This window comes from Microcebus murinus, chromosome 15 (assembly GCF_040939455.1).
Source record: "Microcebus murinus isolate Inina chromosome 15, M.murinus_Inina_mat1.0, whole genome shotgun sequence".
Taxonomy (NCBI): domain Eukaryota; kingdom Metazoa; phylum Chordata; class Mammalia; order Primates; family Cheirogaleidae; genus Microcebus; species Microcebus murinus.
In genome coordinates, this window is record NC_134118.1 from 23,304,973 (window position 1) to 23,326,925 (window position 21,953).

The window sequence follows — 21,953 nt, forward strand, 5'->3', positions numbered from 1 at the left end:
TCCTGATGGGAAAATAAGATCGTGGCTAAGCCTGTGGTGTCTGTCCCTTTTTCTTCCCAGCCTCTAGCTATAGTCACAAGTGCAACTACAGTCTGTGAATACCTATATGTAAAGTATGAATGAGGAGTGGTGGGTACACAGAGCTCTATGACTCTTCAGGTGCACAGAAGTGCCTGTCCCATCCACAGGTGCACGCAGGGATAAAGGCAAGGGAGTTGTGGAGTCCCAGAGTGCGGAGGGTGTGATGGGCATTGGCGTTTTCCTGCATTCGTTTAGTCTGTCTCTCTGCCCAAACACATCAGGGGCTTCCTTGGCACCATGCAGCTGGGCTCTGGGGAGCTAATGAGGTGAGCTAGGAGCAAAGCAGAGAAGCAGAGAGGCGCTGGGCAGGAATGGGGGGTGGAGAACAGTGCACATCCTTTCTCCTGCCCTCTGAATGAACACATTCATTCATTGTCCCAGTCTTCTATCTCAAATTCCTCTGCTTCACTTCTCTGTGGGATAACTTTCTCCACCTCTGTAGGAGATACAAAAACAGGGGTGGGGCTCAAATAGTTGACATTCTTTTCTATTTTGCCACTGCCTTTGCTCTCCTCCATTTGAACAAAAGGGTGTAGAGTTTGGACGGAAACCAACAGGGCTATAAAGAATTTTATCTTTGGATAAGGCTTTCAATGGCTGCTTTCTATGTCCTGAGAGCCAGAGTTGCCTGGTGAGTAAGTAGAAAGCACTTAACCCAAACAAATATTTTCCCAGGTTTCCTTCCCCATAGAGCCACGGTGGATTCTAAAATGAAAACAGTCAGCATAAATTCTTGCTTGCCCTGCACACTTTTTCTCTGCTAAAGCCGAAGGAATTCTGAATTTAGGGGAGGAAAGAGATAAGGTTGAATGACAAAGTATGAAACCTAAGGGAAGGAAGGGCATTCTCTCTCCACCTCTAGGGAACATGTCCCTGCCTTTGGCTTCCAGCGAACCAGTGGGGGCTTCCCTGAGCTCGCTGTGGTTGCAGAAGTAGGAGTATACATCTGTACTCAGCGGGCCCGGGACCCCCTGGCCAGCCCTGCAACCCCGGTTAAGCGTTTGTCACATGCCCTCCAAACGCAGTTAAGCCTGTGGTATGTTTGGCCTTTGTGGATAACGCTGTAGACTCTGGAGCCATATTGTCTGGGGTCTAACTCCTGCCTTCACCAGCTGTGCAATCCTGGGCAAGTCGCTTCCCTCTCTGTTCCGTGGTTTTGTCATCTACAAAATAGAGGTTATTGTAGTACCTACTTCAGAGGCTTGCTGAGAGGATTCAATGAGGTAATAATTGTAAGAGGTTTAGAAGGGTTTCTGGCATCTAGTAAATGCTCAATAAATGCTACTTTTATCTGAGCCCAAGGTAGCATAGAGAGGAAGGGGGCTCACCTCGCCCCTCGGCATTACTAAAGCAGAGAGTCTGGCAGACCCTGCACAGACTCTGCGCTGGGCCTCAACTGTTTGACTCATGAGGAAGGGACTAATGAAAAATGACCCTAATCCAGGGTATTTGCCTCAACCGCAACCTTTCAAAGATTAATAATGTTTAGCAATCTCTAACTTCCAAAAGATCTTTTCCTCTTTAAGTAGCAAAAGACACACATATTTGTGGTAAAAATTCATATAATTCTAAAGTATAGAAAACAAAAACCAAAAGCATTCCTCAACAAATCCCATTTTCCAAAGACTGTTAACAATTATTGGCTTCGTACCAAGGGGGCAAAAAAAAGAATAATAGCTTTGTTTGGTTGTTGCTACTTCCAGGATCCAAATTCTTTTAGTTCTGCTGTCTATTCAAATAAAATGAATTATTCAGTAGTTTGTGTGACTAAATGCAAATGAAACTAATGTAGTGAAGATTTCTTTTTGAGTCCTATTTTTAGGTGACTGAGCTTGCCTTGTTACTTTTGTCCTAGTGAGATCCATTCTCTACTAATGTTGCATTTTGCTAATTGCATATTTCTGAGGCCAAGAGAGCTTATCATTTATGTGGGCACTAAATTTTATTAAGCAAAAAAAATTTTTTTTGTTGTTTTACATTTGAGCCTAATGACTTGCTTACTTTGTAGCTTCCTAAGAATCAAATAAAGTAGTTGGCTGATGTTCCTGTGTTTCTTTACTTACATCATCAGTACAATATATTAGTTTGTCAGGTAGTCATAATGAGGTCCTAATAAGTATGAAATACTGCCATTAAAAACTAGTTAAGATTGAGAAAATAAAAACAGCTCAGAGCAGTCTGCATTATGTGAGGCATGCAAAATTTATCAGGCCCAGAGAGACAGAGCATGAGACTTCAGTCATGTTGTACCCTCCATGTCTGGGGGACAATTGTTTAAAGGCATTTTGTTCTTTCTTTTCTTCACTGTAGTTTCCTGACTAACTACCTCACCCATTATCTTCATGTTGAAATTTGTGTTACAAAGAATAAAGTATAGCCAATCAGTAGCTTATTGGAGCATATATCGGGGCAACCTGAATCTGGCTCTTGGGTTGTTGCAGGCCTCAAATTTGGCCCCAATAAACCCTCTACTTATATTAATTTTGCCTCAGTTTTTTCCTTTAGGTTGACTAAAGGAAACACACATATTTATATAGATGACCTCACTGCTGAGGCTGTGTTTCCAGAACTACTTCATCTTTTTAAACAACTTTATTGAGGTATAATTGACTAATTGTAATATATGTATTAAGATGAAGCAAATATGCTCATAGCTTTGGAATCTGTTTTGGGTTCTAATTATGGCAAAGACAGCTGGTTGTCCCCTAATACCTGTTCTTCCCTTATCCCTTAATATTAAAACCCTAAGTATTAGTTGAGCACCTAGCTGCCTGGAATAGACTATACTTTTCTGACTCTCTTTTCTGCTAGGTGTGGCCATGGTCCAGTTCTGTCCAATGGGATATAAGTAAAAATCTTATGTGTGACTTCTGAGAAGTATCCTTAAAAGGTGGGGCACACCCTTTGTTGGTCTTTCTCCTTTCTGCTGGCTAGAGCAAGGATGTGATATTTATAACCCAAGTGGCACTGTTGGACCATGTGGAAGAAGCCACATGGGGACAACAATGGGTGACAACATGGAAGGAGCCCCAGACTCTGACACTTGAGAGCACCAGATCAGCCCTGCACCATTTACTTCTAGCCTTTTTATAAATGAGAGAGAAAAAGAAAGAAACTTTTACATTTTATTCGTCTCCTGTTTTCTAACATGCATAGCTAGGTCTAATCCTAACTGGCATATTAGACAAATTACAATGTCCTAATCTGCAAAACTGGAATAATAATTCCTATCTTAAAGCATTGTGAGGACTAAGTGACATAATTCATTTAAAGCGCTTGGAGCTGGGCATGGTGGTGCATACCTGTAGTCCCAGCTGTTCAGGACACTGAGGTGGGAGGATTGCTTTGAGCCCAGGAGTTATAGACCAGCTGGGGCTGGTGAAAGACCCCATCTCTAAAGAAAGAAATACAGAAAACCTAAAAAATAAAGCACTTGGCATTGTGTCTGGCCCCACAGTAAATGCTCAATAAAGTGTAAGCTTTAATTATTATTATTATGTACATGAATTCATCCATGATTTAAGAAATAAAATCAGCCCAAGAGCTCAGAGGATGTTTTGTAGTAAGACAGGAAAGGAGGGCCTCATGGTACCCCAGTGCCCCAGTACCCTGGTGCCCCAACAAGGAAGCCTGGTTGGGTTTCCTCGTGCTGCTCTGTGCATCCTATCACCGTTGCTGAGGCTGAAACTGGAGCCTTAAGAAGTCCTCCCAGCCACGCTGCCACCTGCCAGATCAACTAAATGGACACACCTCTCTGAATGGAACGAAACAGCACTGAACTTGGAGTCCCCTTCTCAGGAAACACTTCCTATGCACAACACATGGGATTGGCAACAGTCTCCTTTGTTGTGAGCAATTCCAAATTGGAAAGATCTTAATTTTTTCCAGTTGGTAGTGGAGAAGTAACAACCACGAGGAAACAGCTTAAACTACTTAAACCATTATCATCCTCTCAGTATTTTCAGCAGGGCCATTCATTCCATGGACACATTAGTCTTCAATTTAGTAAACATGGGTGTGCTGGTTTAAAAGGCTAGAAGGAAGTTTTGCTGGGAGAATTCGAAAGCTTCCTCTCTGCTAGCATGGCTCGAAAATAGCCAGGAGCAGCTGCTCAGGTAAGCTCCACGCTGAAAGGCAAGGGGTGGGACCAGGTGCTCCATAGGCCAAGTGATTTTTTTTAAAACACTAAAATGAAAGAGAAGGCTGCAAAGTGATCAAAATCTCTCGACAATAACAAGTTGCTGACTGGCCCTGAATATCTCAGCAGGAGCACATTGTTTCTGGAAACCCTAACCCAAGTGGATTATAAACTTGAGAAAGGAAGGCAGTTGCTTAGAGCATCCAAGCTGGCTCTTGCACCTCCAGCCCTGATGTGTTCTTCATTATGTGATGAAAGGGCCATTGACAAGATGACTTTGTGACCCTGCTCCCTCACACTTTCCATTTGAGACAACTTGAGGATGAGAAGTAGGGTCTTCTGGGACCACCAGACTTCCTGGTTAATATAAATCCAATAACCATCCTTAGGTCCTCGGTGAGGAAGTGCCAGGCTGATGCAGAGGAACTTGCAGATAGCTAACTGCAAACTAGTCTTACCGATAGCAGTAAGTCAATCAGGGAAACTTCTAGTTTATTTATATGATTTGGAGTGGTAGTTAATAGAATCAACATTTGAGGGGTACAGAAAGGCTGGAATAACATACTAAAAACAGAGCAAAATATAATAGCTACAGATGATAAAGTCCTGCATTTAGTTCCAGATAGCAGCTGCATGAACGGAGCATGGGAAAAGTCTTGATAATAGTTCAGTGTGATAAAGACCTAGGGAAGCATTGTCCAAACCCTCTTCCAAAGGATTCTCTTTCAGGAGATTCATAGTGTGTGTTGCATGATATTAATTAATATTTTCCTGAGCATTTATTATATCCTGGCCACTGTTATAAGGCCTTCATGTATGTATATTCACTCATTTAATCTTTATAACAACCCTCTGTGATAGGTACTATTATTATTATCCCAGTCTGTCTACATGGAAACTGAAGCACAGAGTGATTAAGTCATCTGCCTAATGTCACACAGTTGGCAGAACTGGGATTTAAACCACTGTCCATGCTCTTAACCGCTGTGTCATAATGCTTCGTGGAGGGCTCATTAACTGGTTAATTTTGAATTAGAATTTCAAATATTTGTTTGAGCACCGAGCACCCAATAACATCTGGTAGACTAGAGTTTCTTAAAACAATTTGGGAACTAGTACTAAGCAGATTAGTTGACTCTAATAAAGACCAAGAAAAAAATGATATGATTGCCAGGAATAAACAAACAAACAAAAACAAAACAAAAAAAACACTGAAATAGTGCTGTTTGATAACAGAAGCAGCGTTCTGTTCAAGAGATATAGACGTCCTTCTGTGTGCCCTGTGCTTGCCTGACCTCACCTGCTCAGTGCTACAGATCATGTTTTCACAGAAACCAAAGATAATTAAGAATTTGAACCTAACTATCACGTGAGGCCTAGCTGGTATTGCTGGAGATATGTGGTCTGCAGAGGAAATGAGAAGATAGGATTAACTTCTTCAAATATATGAAGGACTTGCTTGTATTCCCTTAGAGGACAGAAGTGGGATCAACAGGCAAAAGTTACGAAGAAGCAAATTTCAGTTTAGGATCAAGGATTTATTTTCTAGAATATAATAGGCTGATTGTGAAGTCTTGAACGCCCAGCTCTCTGAGATGGCCGAGCAAGAACCGTGGCTGGCCGGAACAGCTGGAGAGACAGCTGTGGCGTGGTCGAAAGGGCATGCATGGTCAGAAGACCACATTCGAGTCCTGTTTCTGCCTCCTGCTGGCTATGTGACTTACGTTCCAGCCAGTCTCAGTTTCCTCAGCAGCTAAATAGAGGTAAGGAAATATTTCATAGGGTTCTATAAATGGAGTCTAGGACAGAAAGATATTTCATGATATAGCGACTGATGAGTAGTACTGTATGAGAAATTATTGTATGCAAAGAAAGCCTCCGTGTACACCGCCAAAAAGGCTACCCCAGAGGTCAGGGAACAGAGAGGCTCACAGGCCAAATTAAAAGGCTCAAGTCGCATATTTGATTAAATCATTTTAAAACACACAAAGAGATATAACGGGAATAAGACGGAGTTCATCAATATGCTTTCAACAAGGTTACAAGTGAGGTAGAATGTCCAAGCTACATAAAACCTGGAATGTGCAGTGTTCACAGAGCAAAGACTGATACTAAGCTGCCAACAAACTGATTTTGTCCCTAGGTATGTATGCCCTGTCATTTAGTGGCAAATTTAGCATACACCTTATGGGATAGATCAGAAGGCCCCAGAGGTTTGTCAATGTCTCTTCACTATCCATAGTATCATATCTAAGTAGATGATTCTACCCATACTGATAATGTTGATTAACATAATCAATTAGCCAGATTTATCCTGTCTTGTCATCAACAGGTGGTTCCTGTTTTTCCCTCCTACTTGTCTAAGAGCTCTCACTATAAAATGCAGCTCTAAAATTGAGTGTTTTAGAAGAAGTGTCAAAGAATCTCAATAACATATGATACCTAACACCTGTCAGACTCCACCCAAGGACTGAATTGGGATTTTCAAGACTCTTTCAGTCCAGAAGTAGACTTTATGAAAGTGGAGCTTAACCAAAGATCAACAAAACAAGAACTCATTACCTAGGACTGAAATAAATGATTTGATTGTGACTTCTTAATCTTTATCTCTCAGTTGAACACTTTTTGTTGTTGTTGTTAGCATGGGGGTCTTCCAGCAAAGACTGGAAAACCTATTAAACAAATTCTAAAAGAGCTGTAACACCTGAACACACTTTTAATTGGTATCTTGTTCTAACTGACCCCTCAGATTTCAGAAAAATATGTTATAAAAGATTTGGTAAATTGTCAAGAAAACCCAAAGAATAATGATTGTGTAAAAAAGTCATATGTTGATTGATTTTACTACTTAGAATAGTATTCAAGTACTCTGCCAAGTGAATTTATTAAGTTTGTTTACTTTTTGTTGTGATATAGTTATTTGCCTAGGTTTAATACTCAATACCTTTTATTGTATCTGTATAAATAAAACAGGCCAAGCAAAACAAAACTTATTGTATCAGGAATAAAATCTTCAGTCTGGGTTTCTGAACATTTTCTTACATGAAAGAGTAGGCTTATCCAAAAATGAATAATGCTTATGATCATATTGTACTATGTGCCTTTAGACCATAATGTCTCAATGTGCTGAAAAAATAAAGGTCTTAGCTTCTGGACTTACAAGGGATAGGACCAAATCAACTTTAATATGTAGATATGAACAAAAGCATCACAGACAATGCCTCTGATGAGGAAGCACAAATGATAAACCAACAAATAAGAAGTTGACACCAAAAGAGGAACTTTGACATTGTGAATAAGCAGAGCTGATGACAAAGATGTGACTCCTGGATGCTTGGAGCTTCATATAGCCTCATGGTCTGGAGAAGCCACAACTATGAGTCACACCCTGGGACTTCTGAAAAGACTGGACTCATTGGACTCATTGATATGGGTGAATTGTTTAAAATATGCTGTTTCTATATTGTTTACTATGATAGTGATGGCTTATAGTTTAAATTTATCTGTACGATGTGTTAGAATGAGAGAATAGAATATTCTACAGGTGACTTGTAGTGTGCATTGTTTGAGATTTTGCATTGTTTGAGAACACTCAGCCATGCTGTAGAAGGAAAAAAACAAAATGGGATGCATCATAAACTTATAAGATGTGTTAAGATACGTAGTAAGTAGGGCACGTGTATGTTAAATATCGATAGAAAAGAATGGGCGAGCCAGGAGAATCCTAATATTTTATGAGATAATAAATATACATGAAGCACTTAGGCACTAAATATACATCAGACATGAAGCACTAAATATGCAAAATCCTTCAAATACTCAGGATACACAAAATATGCATGGACACTCAGTGTTCACAGGGCCTTAATTTGGCCAACGATTGGGGTTATCCATCTCGACCTATGTGTTCTCTGCTAAGATACACACATAAAACCCATGGCTGTTCAACAGTCTAATCAACAAGCTACAGCTGTGGCCAAGCATACTTGCTTCTGTCCCTGTCTCTCTGACAAGCATGTGTCATTAACCCCAGGCACCTTCTGCCTGTAGAACCCTTGCTCAAACCTCAGTTCTGATCTTTATAACCATGGCATCAGAAGTAAAGGCTGACATGGCAGAGACGGGGTGGGAGGCTAACATATGAACTTTGTACACCCTAGGATTTAGATAATGTGGTCCTCCCATCTTACTTGCACTCTATCTTATGTTATCTTGCAAGTTTTGTTTATATCTTTCTCTACTTGCATCTCACTATATATTTTAAATTGATTTAATAACCTATGTGATATGAGCATTTTAATTTGGTCTGTGAGCCTTTCTGTTGTGTGACTTCTGGATAGCGTACCAGGAGGTGCATTACATCAAGGTAATTTCCCATAAGACAGATGGGATGGCAGATTCTGAAAATGTCGACCAGTTAACTATTATGATCATGTCCCCCTGCTAGGGAACCAAGGGACATCTATACACAGTGGCTGAAAGCTATCCATGAAATCCCACCTGTGGGTTTTGGTCCATGGAACTCACAATCAAACCTCATTGTGGGCTCCCAGTGTGCTGGGCCACTTGGAGCCACAAGAAGTCCTTCTCCTTAGGGTAGGTGGCCACCAAAACTGGCTAAGTAGCCTCCCTATCCCCAAGGTCCATATCCAGATCTCAACTCAAAGAGTTTTGAGGAAACTTTCAAAGGAAAAAAAAAATAACGTCCTATAGAGACAGCTGGCCAAGGGAAGAGTTAAGTGAGCTGATTTAAGCTCCTTACTCCAGACCTTCCCAGGAAAGCTGCTTCCATCCAGGGAAGGAGGCAGCTCCACATCCCTCATCTTGGACCTAATTTATGGGATACAAGAGGATTCCACAGAGATAATTCACCGTGTGGACTCAGAGTTTCCATTCATTTTGCACCCACCATCACATTTTGAAAGCTCTGGCTCTTAGTGGCAAAGCCCTGGGGAGCTGACACCCCACCTGGTGGTCAGAGTGTTGTATTGACAGATTTTCGCTGAGAATCCACGCACTAAGAGTTAGGAAAGCGCAGGGCAATGGTTCGTTTTCTCAAGGGCTCGCCTAATGGCCACAAGATAGGATACTACATGAGATCTTTCCTTCTGAGACTACTTGGGCTGGTGACCTCTATAGTTCGCTCTAAGTTTTAGATCTTATGAAACTCTCATAATTTGTCTTATCACACAAAAGACATCACAAGTGCTCCTCACTTTGCACCGTTCCAGCAGGCACAAATTTCAGTTTCCATGATGTAGTTAGGAAACAGCAGTCCCCTAACGACACAGTTCCCTTGGCATGATATATTAACTGTGCGTGACTGTGTGAAGTACGAACCTCACCTCCAGCCCTACGGGCCCCGGATCGCTGACAGAAATGGCAGGTGTGCCTTACGACCGGTCACCTATCACACCCCTTCTTTCGAAGTCTATTGGTGATGGGGCCCTGTGCAGACTGTTACTCAGTTCCCACACAGACAGGAAAGTGTGCAGTTTTGTCTCCTCCTTATCTCCAAATGGGAAACCCATGTGGCATTTTACAAAAATGATAACTGAAAGAGGGAATTGGCCAACAAAGATGAAAGTGCAAAAGAAAAAAAAAAAGAAACAAAAGGGAATAATGCTGAACATGACCATTTGAACTGAATGTAAGTGGTGTTACAGAAGTCACAGCTGGCTGCGAGAATATTGCCACTGCCACATTGGAGAGACTCTAGGCATGCAGCCAGAGGAACTCAGGGAAGGGGAACTTATTGACATAAGTGAGGAAAAGGATGATGGAGTTTCAGAAGAAAGGACACTAGCAGAACCGTGACATTAAAAATCTCTCAGAAAAGTTTCATGATGTTGAAAACACAATATAAAGTGGTGGAAAATGATCCATACTTAGAAAGGAGTATAATAAATTTGCCAAGGTGTCAAAAATATGCTTGGTCTAGATCATGAGTTATATAGAAGCCAAGCAGAGTTTAAACTACTTTTGATAATTTTTTTTTACAAAGAAATAAAACTTTAATTCTCGATGTTTCTAATATTTTAAATTATAGTGTACTAACTAACTATTAATTTACTATTTTTTCATTTCCCTGTACATTTATAACTGATAGTAAGAGAGTTTTTAATGTTTTGACAAACATTTTTAAGTTTATGGAATGATCACCACTTTCCCAGTTGATTTTTAAGATCACTTTGCACAGTTTCAGCTTGCATGATCATTTTTACCATCCCACATGACCAAGCAAAATGGCCACTGTCCGTAATCTTTAAAGTTGGGTTGCAAATTCAAATGCCTTCAGGAGCCAGGAAGGGAAGGTAAATGAGAAAAGCAGGCAAGATATAAGACGAGCTATGACCACAGACTCCTGAGCCTTCGTGGACAAATGGTGGAAATTCTACCGCAGAAAGCACTGTCCTGTCCAAACAGGGTGGTCTCTGCTCGACTCTACTGGAGACACCCAGGAGAAGTGCTGCTCAGGGTTGCCAGGTCTGATTCTTCAGGAGATCACTGAAATCTGGATTTACATGTAAAACATCACAGTTTTTAAATAATGACAGTGATTCAGACTTAAATATCCTATGAGTCAAACAAACAAAATGCCACCAGGTAATGGCCCTCATTTTAAAACGCCTGCATTAAGAACATCTTTGAGTGGAAGATTAGCTGTCAGAGGTCTAGTTCCAGGAAGAATGAGAAGTCAGATGACTAAAAAAGTGTTAATGCTTCTTCCTACTTCCTTGCCTTATCTGTGGGCAAAGTAAACCCGAGATTATACCATTGCACCTTGCTATCAAGGAATCAACTTTGGAAGACACTTCACCGTTTGAATGCACGCAGCCTACCCGAAATGGAGAACGCCTGCCTAGCACAAGTTGCTTGTTGTTACATTAGCTAGATGAAAAAGAAAACAAGATTCTTAGAGGATAGGAAATAGGTAAATTTTGCTGAATGTATGAAATAGAAGATACAAAAATAAATGTTTGCTGCTAGGGGTAAAGTTAGGCAAGCAAGGATAGGGAACCCCAAGGCTGCCACCACATGGAAGACTGAAGGGTCAGAGCACAAAAGTAAATTTCATCTACTTCATCATTGCGGATTATTTTTTTCTGTTCTGTTTCATATATATTAGGTCATATACTGAACCCCTGAACTGTCCATAGACTTGGCAAACTGCAGCTCAAATGTTTAACACATTGACTGCCACACTACAAAAAAGTTTTTTCTTTGGTGTTTTCTTTGGTGTTTTATTACAAAAAATAGAATAAAAACTTTGAAAATAAAATGATCTTTTCTAATTTAATGAAAAATTTGTTATATTTTATTGTTTTCTGTGCATGAGTTATATGCAATTAAATAGTAAATATTAATTGTAACAATATGAACATTAACAAATAAGATTTTCACAAACCAACTATAGGGTTTTGCCTAGGGGGCCACTTATCATGTACCATGTATGCTACAGCATGGCAGCGTGAGCTGCCTGTACACCATGTGGCTCCCAAGGTAAAGAGACACCTGAGTTACATATGCTTCACAAAGCGCTAGGCTCAAAACTAGCATGAGTAAAATACAACTCACATGGCAGTTAATGTGTTAAATAAGACTAGAAATTATCAAATCCACTTGTAGAACCATCCTTCCATATTGGAGGGTGATTAGTCATGTGGAATTTGTATTTAACTAAACAACAGCAACCTCAACTCATACAAGTAAGGACTCTGAGTTGGAGGAAATCCTAGAGGCCCCTTAGCTAATCCCTCAACCAAAGCAAGAATTTCCTCTTCAAAACTCTTGACTAGAGACCAGTTGGGCTTCTGCCTACAACACCCCAGGGACTTGCCTCACCTTGTGTAAATCTAATTGGTATCCTTTGGTACATACTCTGACTTGCAGGAATGAAACAAACACTAAGCCAAGGGTATGACCACCATCTTGCTCAATGAGAATAGAACAGTTGCAAAAAGGAAGGTTTGAGGTTTATACAGCACAATTGCAAAAAGAGGATCTGGAGCACAAATGTGATTGAGCCATACAAACATATCACTAATTTCAGTTTGAAAAGAATGCCCACCTTATGAGGAATCATTTGCTAGCTCTGAGAACCAAAACCAGTTTTTGGTGAAGGTGAACACGTATACAGAAGGCCACTGCTTTTTTGGAGTAGTTTTTTCTGTGTGTTTGATTTTAAACCAAAGCATTGCTTCCTTTTTAGAAATTATATTGACAATGTCACAGAAAACGTGGGGAAAATATGCATAACCCTATACCAAAATAAACTTTTATTTTTGCATCTTTCCCTCTGGCCAACCCTTAATCAAATGCACACATAGTTTTACACAGCTGTGATCATAGGATTCATACCACTTGGTTTTGAGAAACACTGTCACTTTCTTACTATCCATTCTATCATACTTTCTTGCTAATAGAACCTTGATTTTGCTCCAAGTGGTAATTGTGGTCCGTCCCAGGTGATGACTCAAGTTTGGCCAACCAATCATGATCACCTATGGCTCATCTTCTCTTACAGCTAGGGAGTTATCTGTGAACTAGTAGTTCTGGCCAAAGACACATAAGATGTCTGCTGGGGGTACTTTCAGGAAAGCTCTCACTTTCATCATAAAAGAGATTTCCCTTGCTCCTCGTTGCATTGATCACAGACTTGATGGCTGGAGCTTTTGCAGCCACCCTGTGCTCAGGGAGGAAATCTCAAGAGAACAGCAGAGATGTTTGCTCTGAATCAAGAGGCTGGATTTCTTGTTTTATGAGAAAAATAAACCCTTTTTGCTTGAGCAACTGTGATCAGATTGTTACAACTGAAGGTAACTCTAATTGATTAAAAGCATTTTGTTTGTACTTAATTTCTTAATTATTCTCTGCAGTAGATCACATTTAATTCTGTTGATATGTGACAATTTAAGCTCTTCTACTGCTGAGAGTTTAGGTTGCTTTTAGAAATTTTGTGTCACAGATCACGTTTCAGAAAACATCTTTGTGCATTTTAGCTTTTTCTTTTTATCAATACTGTGTTGAAAGTCATGAAAATCTATGGTTCTTAAAATGTTTTGCCAAATTTCTTTTTGAAAAGTTTATATAAATGTATAAGGTTGCCAACAGTGTATAAATGAATCAATTTTGTCATAATTTCATCAGCAATGGGTATTGCCATTATTTTTTGGCTAGTTTTTTAGATGTAAGATGCTACTTCAAGTTTGTTTTAATTAATAGCTTAGTTTTCATGGAAGAGGTTAATCATGTGCATGTGTATATATGTGCTTTCAGGAATTCAAGGATGTATCCTGAATTCTGAAGTCTTCAAACAGTGACCTTGGGGTTAAATCCAGTCTGTCACCTGTTTGTTTGTTGTAAATAAAGTTATATTGGAACACAGTCATGTTCATTTATGAATGTATTGTCTATGGTTGCTTCCACACTACAACGGCAGAGTTGAAGAGTGCCAGATTGTATAATACATCCCTCAAAGACAAGATCTTTACTATCTGACCCTTTGAGATAAACTTTGCTAATGGCTGCTCTAAATGTGTGGTTATTTGATATCATTTAAAAATATGAATCGATTTTTAATAGACTGCTTGATCAGTTAACTTGTAGTTGAGCCCAAGATAACACTGATTCTTATGCTAACTGGTACCTAACACTCCAGTTCAGAGCTCCATTTCTTTGGCTAAATGTGTTGTTCTTTGTTAATATGCAACCCCCCAGAAAGAGGTATGACAAACCTATCAGGAAGTTTTGACTTAGAGTAAATGGTAACCAGGTAATTTCTGAAGAGAAGGTCTTTGGAGAAGGTAGGAATAAGAGGAAATGAGGAACAGGATGCGTTGAGACTGAGGCGGTTACACCAAGCAGGCAGGTTAAGGGACAGTAAAGTGGATGTTAAGGGCAGAGAAGACTTAACACTTCTATTTCGTCAATTAGTGGAGGTCTGGCCCTACCCAAATCAAAATTTTCTTTGTTAAAATAAGTCAGGTATTATTGGTATAAAATCTGAGCATTCTTTTTTTGAAGCTCCTTAGAGTGCATCACAATATAGCACCTTATTTCCATCAAAAAACCCTTGCGTAGGCTGGGCACAGTGGCTCACGCCTGTAATCCTAGCACTCTGGGAGGCTAAGGCGGGTAGATAGCTCAAGGTCAGGAGTTCGAAACCAGTCTGAGCAAGAGCGAGACCCTGTCTCTACTAAAAATAGAAAGAAATTAATTGGCCAACTAAAAATATATATATAAAAAATTAGCCGGGCATGGTGGCATATGCCTGTAGTCCCAGCTACTCGGGAGGCTGAGGCAGAAGGATTGCTTGAGCCCAGGAGCTTGAGGTTGCTGTGAGCTAGGCTGATGCCACGGCACTCTAGCCCGGGCAACAGAGTGAGACTCTGTCTCAAAAAAAATAAAAATAAATCAAATAAAAACATTTAAAAATCCTGTGTAATCAGCCATGAGGAAATTGGGATGTTGAAAGCCATCTGCAGGCACAGCGGCCCTGAAACCATTTCTGATTTGTTGTAAGGACCCTTCTCACCATAGCTGCTCCCTAGCCACTTTCACTCTCCCTGCCTTCATTCTGTGCTGTGGAAGAGGAAAGAGCAAGGGTCTTGAAGGAATGTGGGAGAAGAGAGATGATGGGTGCTCATGAGAGTGATGGGACATGGCTCGAGGTGTCTGTGGCCACTGTGAGGCAAGGCTTTGGGTTCTGGAACCTGGAGTGGAGCAATGTTTCCTAGCTCTGGGCCAGTGCCAATGACCAAGGACACCCTGACACCTTGCATACCAGAAACTTGAGGATCCTCGCCTGGGCCATACTCGCCCCATCTCTACTTGAGCTTAAATCCTTTATCTCAAAACGAGGGTATCTCACTCTCTCCCTCTTCCTGCTCTTTAGGTGTGTTGCTCACAGTGCACCCTGACAGCCAGCTGAGCTCACATTTGGTCTAGACAGGGTGCTGCCCCCAGTGTCTGTGGCCACCGTGCCCTCCGCCACATGGCCTTTGGTCCCTGAGGCCCCCAGGGGATACCCTCAATCCAGGGGGCCATCTGGCTCTGAGGAAAGAGGGCTGGGAACTAGGTGCAAGCTCTCTGTGTGGGGCTTTCTGCTCCCTCTCTGCATCCTCTTCTCTTCTTATCACGAGGGCTTGTGCTGGAGCAGGACCCCTGGCTCCGCTGTCTGCATTCCCTCTGAGGGGGCCTCAGCCTGGATGCACAGAGAACTTCCCCAGGGGGGATGTGGCTGCAGAGGAAGGCAGGGCCCAGCAGTGGGGGCTGCTGAAGGAGCGATGAGTTATCCCAAAGGATCCACCAGGATGGAGGAGAAATGGTCCCAGAAGGAAGCCATTTGGTAGGATTTGTGCAGGCAGCCCTGGGGAGGGAGGGCTCTGGCCAGCCAGGCCTCAGGAGCGTCAGGGAAGCAAGTTTGCAATGAAGATGGCAGGACCACGGGCATGCACAAGCCCACGGGGCTCTGCTCACATAGAATGCAACATGCAACGCACTTCTGGATCATCGCTTAGTTACAACTCCCAAGTATGGAAAGGAGGCGGATAAACACAGTGAATTCACCTCCTCATATCACTTCTCTGCTTAAAAACCACCACTGGCTTCCTCTTGTCTGTATAGTCCAAACCTGTTCCTCAATAGCTTATGCCCTTGGCCCTGTGCCACCCTTTCCCTCTCTCCCACCTCCTTTTCTGCCTCCTTTAACACCAGCCAGTCCAGCTGTGTCCAGCCATGTACAACCGTGCTGATATACTCAACTTTCCCAAGCAACACTGTTTACTTTTGACAGCCAGCTGAGAGGTTGCCTTCATCTGGGAACCCTTTCTCCCATTCCCCTGAGCTCCCAGGAAGACTAAGCCACTTCACGTGACACTTCCTCAGTGCAGCCCTGGCACTTTGCACCTGCTCCGATCACAGCACCTACTGTACTGGTCACAGCCGACCTGGCCACTGTACGGGAGGCCTCTGGAAGGTAGAACTCTTAAACTGTTCAATTTTGTATTGCTAGCACATAGCATCATGCACAACCTACAGGTGGTACACAACAACTGCTTGCCAAATTAACCACATTTTATGTGTTTAACTTGTTTTGGAATAGGCTTTCTTCAGCTGTAATCGTATATCTGATCAAGAGCTTACACGGGTCCCTACTTACTCTCACAGTTTCAAGTGCTGGGTTACTAACGAGTGAGGAGAGATCCCAGTGGTTTACAGCTTCGTCTGCTCATGGGATCCACCTGCAGGGTTTTTAAACAATCCCAGAATGCGGGCCTCGGCACAGAACCATGAAATCAGAATCTCTGCAGGTGGGATGCAGGTATTTGTGTTTTCAAAACTTCTCAGGTGATTCTAATATACAGTTAAGGGTGAGAACCACAAGTTTAAATAATGTGAGCCAGTTAATTTAAAAAAAGTGTTTTCTCTGTGCCCACTATGTAGTAAACACTGTGTTAGTCATTTAGAGGGGAGGCACCTCAGAATCTCTATATTAAACATAGTGCTTGCTCCCAAGAAAACAGCAATCCTTACAATTGCCACGTGCAGTAGCAAACCATCACGGTATCTAAACTGAATGGTTTAGATCAGGGTTTCATAACAGTGGCATTTTGTGCTAGATAATTCTTGGTTGTGGGAGGCTGTCCTTTGCATTTTAGGATGTTTGGAAGCATCTCCAACCTCTACCCACTAGATGCCAGTACCAATCAACAGTCCCCACCCCCACCAATTATATCAACCAAAAATGTCCAGACAAGTGCAAATGTCCCGTGGGAGTAAAGTCTGAGAAACAAGCCCTGGTCTGGAGCAGGGGTTCTCAATGAGTGGCCCCCAATCAGCATCTGTGTCACCTGGAAATGTGTATTCTCAGGCCCCACCCTAGATCTACTGAATCCTAAACTTTGCTTTAATAAGGCCTCTGGGTGATTCTTACCTGTGCTCAAGTTTTGGGGCCACTAACTAGCCTAAGGAGGAAAAGGAGACTGGGTACATTAGAGCAATTGGAAAATTCTTAGGAGTAGAGCTTGATTTGAAATTTAATAGGCATCGCAGGTAGGGGTATTCCAGGTGCAGGGAACAGCATTAGAGAACAGTATTAGAGAAGGATTTTGAGATGTAAATTAGCTTAGACTCTTACACTGCCAAGTCCCTCTTTTTCTCCTTTAAGTTTTTTCCTTAACTTCTGTTTGTTTTCTTGTGTTTTGGATAGAAAGCAATTTCCTCCGCAATTTATACTCTGTGTTCATCAACATGCTCAAGTAATTATCTGAGAATCTCAACAAAATGATCACTTGCAAAAACACAGGAGTGTATTTTTGAAAAGTTATACATAATCACATTTACCATCAGACATATGTACAAATCAGTAACTATTTACAAATGTATTTCTCATTTACAGTGATTTTGTATTGTGAATCATTTTTATAAAGTTAATGAACCCCCTAATTGATATTTTTGGTGACTATATAAATCCAGATGTTTCTGTGGAAGAGCTAACATCCCAAATCTACCCTCAAACATGCAGCTAGAATGATATTTCTAAACCAGAAAATGTGATCACTTTATTCCCATGCTTACAGACTTTTAATAGTTCCCCATGGCCCCAGACAAAGTCCAAACAACTTAAGCATTTTTCACAAGATCTTTCACTACCTGGATCCTACTTATTTTTCTGATCTCATCTACAGACTAAACTATGGGCAAAAAAAAAAAATCCACAATAAACAAAATATCAAAAATTTACATAAAGACATGCTGCTATTGTTTATGACCCTGGGTTATTGTGTAACAGAAATTTCAATCAGCCCAAAGTTGGTCAGGCCAGTTTCATGAGGGTTAACAATGGCATAGGAACAAACTGACCAATGTGGGACTTTATCTGTAGTCATGTGTTTTGATTCTAGATCATTTATTAACATTCTTATACTAGGTTCAACCTATAGGGGCATTTTTGGGTAAGTGTAGAGTATAGGGGTACATATTTTTCCTTTTGCTGTGGGCTCCCATATGGCTCCACATAGCACTGGATCATGGTGTCTAATCCTCTTGATTGCTCTGAGAGATCCAATGAAGGCTGGTCAGGGAACCTTGCGGACATTGCTGCCGCTGGTGGTGACAGGTCTGCTGGCTAAGTCTGAATTTCTAGCTTTAAGTAGCCTTGTACCACCCCTTGCCACCCCTCACCCTTTGTCTTCTAGGCCTCAGCTATCCAGAACCATTTGCATATCCCAAATACCATGATCTCTCTCAATTCTAGTCCTCTGCACACATTGGTTCTGCCTAGAAGGTTCTCACTGGTATCTTTGTGTCTGGACAACTCTTACTTTCACTTCACTCTCGATTGAAGGTTGCTTCCTGTAGGAAACTTACCTGACTCTTGAAGCCTTCACCACTAGGTTAGGCGTCCTTCCTGTTTGCTCCACGGCACCCTGCCCTGACCACTTGCTGACCATTGGTGAGTCATTCATCTCTCTGCACCACAGGTATTTATGTTTTAATCTACGACAAATGCTGCACTTCTTCCCTCCCAAACTAGAATTAGTTAACCATATTGTGCTACATCATTTGTGTTTTAAGTACAGCCAACCTCTGTTTTCTTCCTGTGCTGGTTTTCCTTTTGTTTCCTTCCTGTGCTGGCCTTCCTTCTTGCCCTCTGTGGGGCTGTGAGTAACTGTGGGCGGGCAGCAGGTCCTCACCGAGGAACCCAGCGCTGAGCCTGCCGCTCGTAAGGCCCCCAGCTTTGCTGCTTTTGTCTTTCCCCAGACGCCTGGACCAGCGGCAAAGAAATACTGGCTCAAGTTCTGGCCTGTACACAGCCCTGTAGAAATGCTTTCTGCAGAGACAGACCCCTAAACGAGAGACAGCACAATTTCTATATGTTCATCAGGCACTATTTCCCTCCTCCATGAAGGAGAACTTGGACAGTGTGTTCAGGAAAGGGGCTGCTGACTTCAAGTTTTTTTCGGGTGTAATTAAAGGTATCATTCTCTAGAGATGGCCTGCCCAGAATTCAATTAATTTTGAGCACATGCACACACATACACACATGTACATATATGCTCATGTGTATCTATATATGCTTATACACATATTTGTGTATATATTTATACAGGTATATTCAAGCATGTGCATATATGGCTACATATAGATGTATTCATATATAGACTAAACTCATCTATAGACTATATACTGTATTCATATATGTAATGCAAATACAGAGATTTTATATATATTTATAGTCATAACATTTTAATAACTTAGGTCAGGGGTCAGCAAACTTTTCTTGGTAAAGAATCAGACAGTAAATATTTTAGGCTTTGTGGGCCTACCTTCTCTGATGCACGGTTCAACTCTGCCTTGTGCTGTGAAAACAGCCATAGACAATATGTAAACAAATGAGCTTGGCTGTGTTCCAGAAAAACTTCATTTACAAAACAGGACTGGGTTGGATTAAGCTTACCAGCCATAGCTTGCCAATGCTTTTCTTAGACTATAGGTACGATTGGAACATTTAGTAAGTGGCATTTAACACAAAATTACCTAAAGTTTAGGATAACCAAATAATGTAGTTATTATGGGGTAGTCTCTTTTCAAACATTATGGTAAAGTATAAATTCTGTGGACAAGAACACATCATGTGTCCTCCAGCTAGTAGAAGCCAAACTCATAAAAATTAGAACAACCACCTGTTATAGGAGGATGTATCCAAACTGGATGTATTTCTTAATTTTTTATCTTTTTGTTGTTTAAGTGTGCTTAAACATGTTTAAAATGCTCTAGGAAATAAGGTCCACTGTGATTCATCCATACTTCCTTATTTTTCAGGGAGCTCTCAAGGAGTGGATGCTTTTCCACGTCCTGCATTTTCCCAGAGAAAACAAAATCTGTATTTCATGTTTTCCCCTTACAAATACTGACAGAACCTCCAGAAGCAACAGTGCCTTTGAAGACAACCAAAGCTTTTAAACATATGACATTTTATTCCTTTCTGGATCACATTTAACTTTTTGCCACAAAATCCCTGGACAGGAATGAAAATAGGGCCCCAGCTCCACTTGGCATGATATCAACCAAGAACACCCCAAGTAGAAGTGACAGCAGCCACAAGAAACTCTCCTGTGAGGCTGAGGTGAATGAACATCATGGCAAGAATTGCCTGAGCACTGTCCAGTCTGAGGAAGGTTCAACATCCGTCCTGTAATTGAGTGTGTGGTTTGTCTGCAGTTACAGCCAGCAAGGGCTTTTGCAATTTGCAAAAGGTTCAAGTTCAAAAGTGACTTGTAGTTCCTGTAAATTTTTCTATGGTTAAAACATGGAACATTTTTATGTTTTATGTTCCCTGGAACATTTTATGGCTAAAACATGGAACATGTCTTATGGAACATGTTTACCATTTACTTTTATTGTTACCAAGCAGATTAGATTATAGAGACAAAAGACTGGGAAGTCACTTTTTTTTTTTTGAGATAGGGTCTTAATCTGTCTCCAGGGCTAGAGGGTTGTGGCATCATCATAGCTCACAGCAACCTCCAAGTCCTGAGCTCAAGTGATCCTCCTGCCTCAGCCTCCCAAGTAGCTGGAACTACAGGTAAGCATTACCATGCCAGCTAATTTTTTAATTTTTTTGTAGAGATGGGGTCTCGCTCTTGCTCAGGCTAGTCTCAAAATCCCAGCCTTAAACGATCCTCCAGCCTCAACCTCCCAAAGTGCTAGGATTGCAGGTGTGAGCCACCACACCAGCCAAGAGTCACTTCTTGACGTTTCATATAAAGCTGAATCTTTAAAACTTTCTAAACAATCTTTCCCAGGACATGCATTTCTAAAACAAAAGACCAATCACTCAGCAATCAAGGAAGAAAACTCAGGAAATATATTTTGGCTTCTGACTTTGAGAGTATCATTGGCTAAGAGATAGTTCAAAATTTATTTTTATTGAACTCTGCCCTCTAATTTGGTTGACAGAAACTATCAGTGTTTCAGAATTAACATGGCATTATTATTGTCACCTTCGTTAAATGTAGTATTACGTGTCATTCCAAGCCTAACTTTTTTATACCTTCACTAGAATGCATTTTCTCTAGTCTTAGCTTTTCCCAACAGATAAATGCAAAATGCTGACATTTATTAGTTCAAATAGTATTTCTGAATTTACTTGTTAAAAACAGTCTAAAAAAACTGACCTCAGTGGTGTTATGACCATTTACCACTATTCGTTCATTTGCAATGTCACAGTGAGAATAAAGTGCACATGGAGGCAGCTGTGGTGGCATTTTATAACTCTCAAACATACAATAGTGCACTTGGAGAGCATCTGAGCAGCACACATCAGAAAAGAGTAACTGAGTAGAAACAAACCAAGGGAAATCACATCAGTGATGTGTTCATTGTCTCAACCTCCCGGGACTATAGACAGTTTCTGAATACCTTGAGAAAGCAAAAAAATTGGCTAAAATAGCTAAAACCACAGTGATACCCAAACTCAATGAAAAGAACTGAAAGATGGAAATTAAAATGGAATGACTGATAGGCTCTGGTTGTTGAATGATGGAGAGGAAAGAGAAAAAAACAAACTAGTTGGTGAGCACAGACAGGCTTTAGACAACCAAAATCTTGTAACTAAATATCACATAATCAGATGCAAGCAAAAACAAGTTCCTTTATACTTCATAATACCTGCTTCTTGGTCCAGTGCAGTATTTCCATAGCGGCTTTGTTTGGCCCGGGTAGGATA

General features: G+C 41.1%; 1 protein-coding gene and 1 non-coding gene across 4 annotated transcripts in view; both read right to left on the reverse strand.

Moving 5' to 3' along the window:
- The window catches only part of RIPOR2 (RHO family interacting cell polarization regulator 2), a 207,802-nt gene that overhangs the window by 152,681 nt on the left and 33,168 nt on the right, over positions 1-21,953 (reverse strand). The window lies entirely within an intron of this gene.
- On the reverse strand, positions 6,864-6,925 carry LOC142876790 (U7 small nuclear RNA). Its single transcript, XR_012923608.1, has one exon. It is a non-coding gene; the product is annotated as a U7 small nuclear RNA (small nuclear RNA).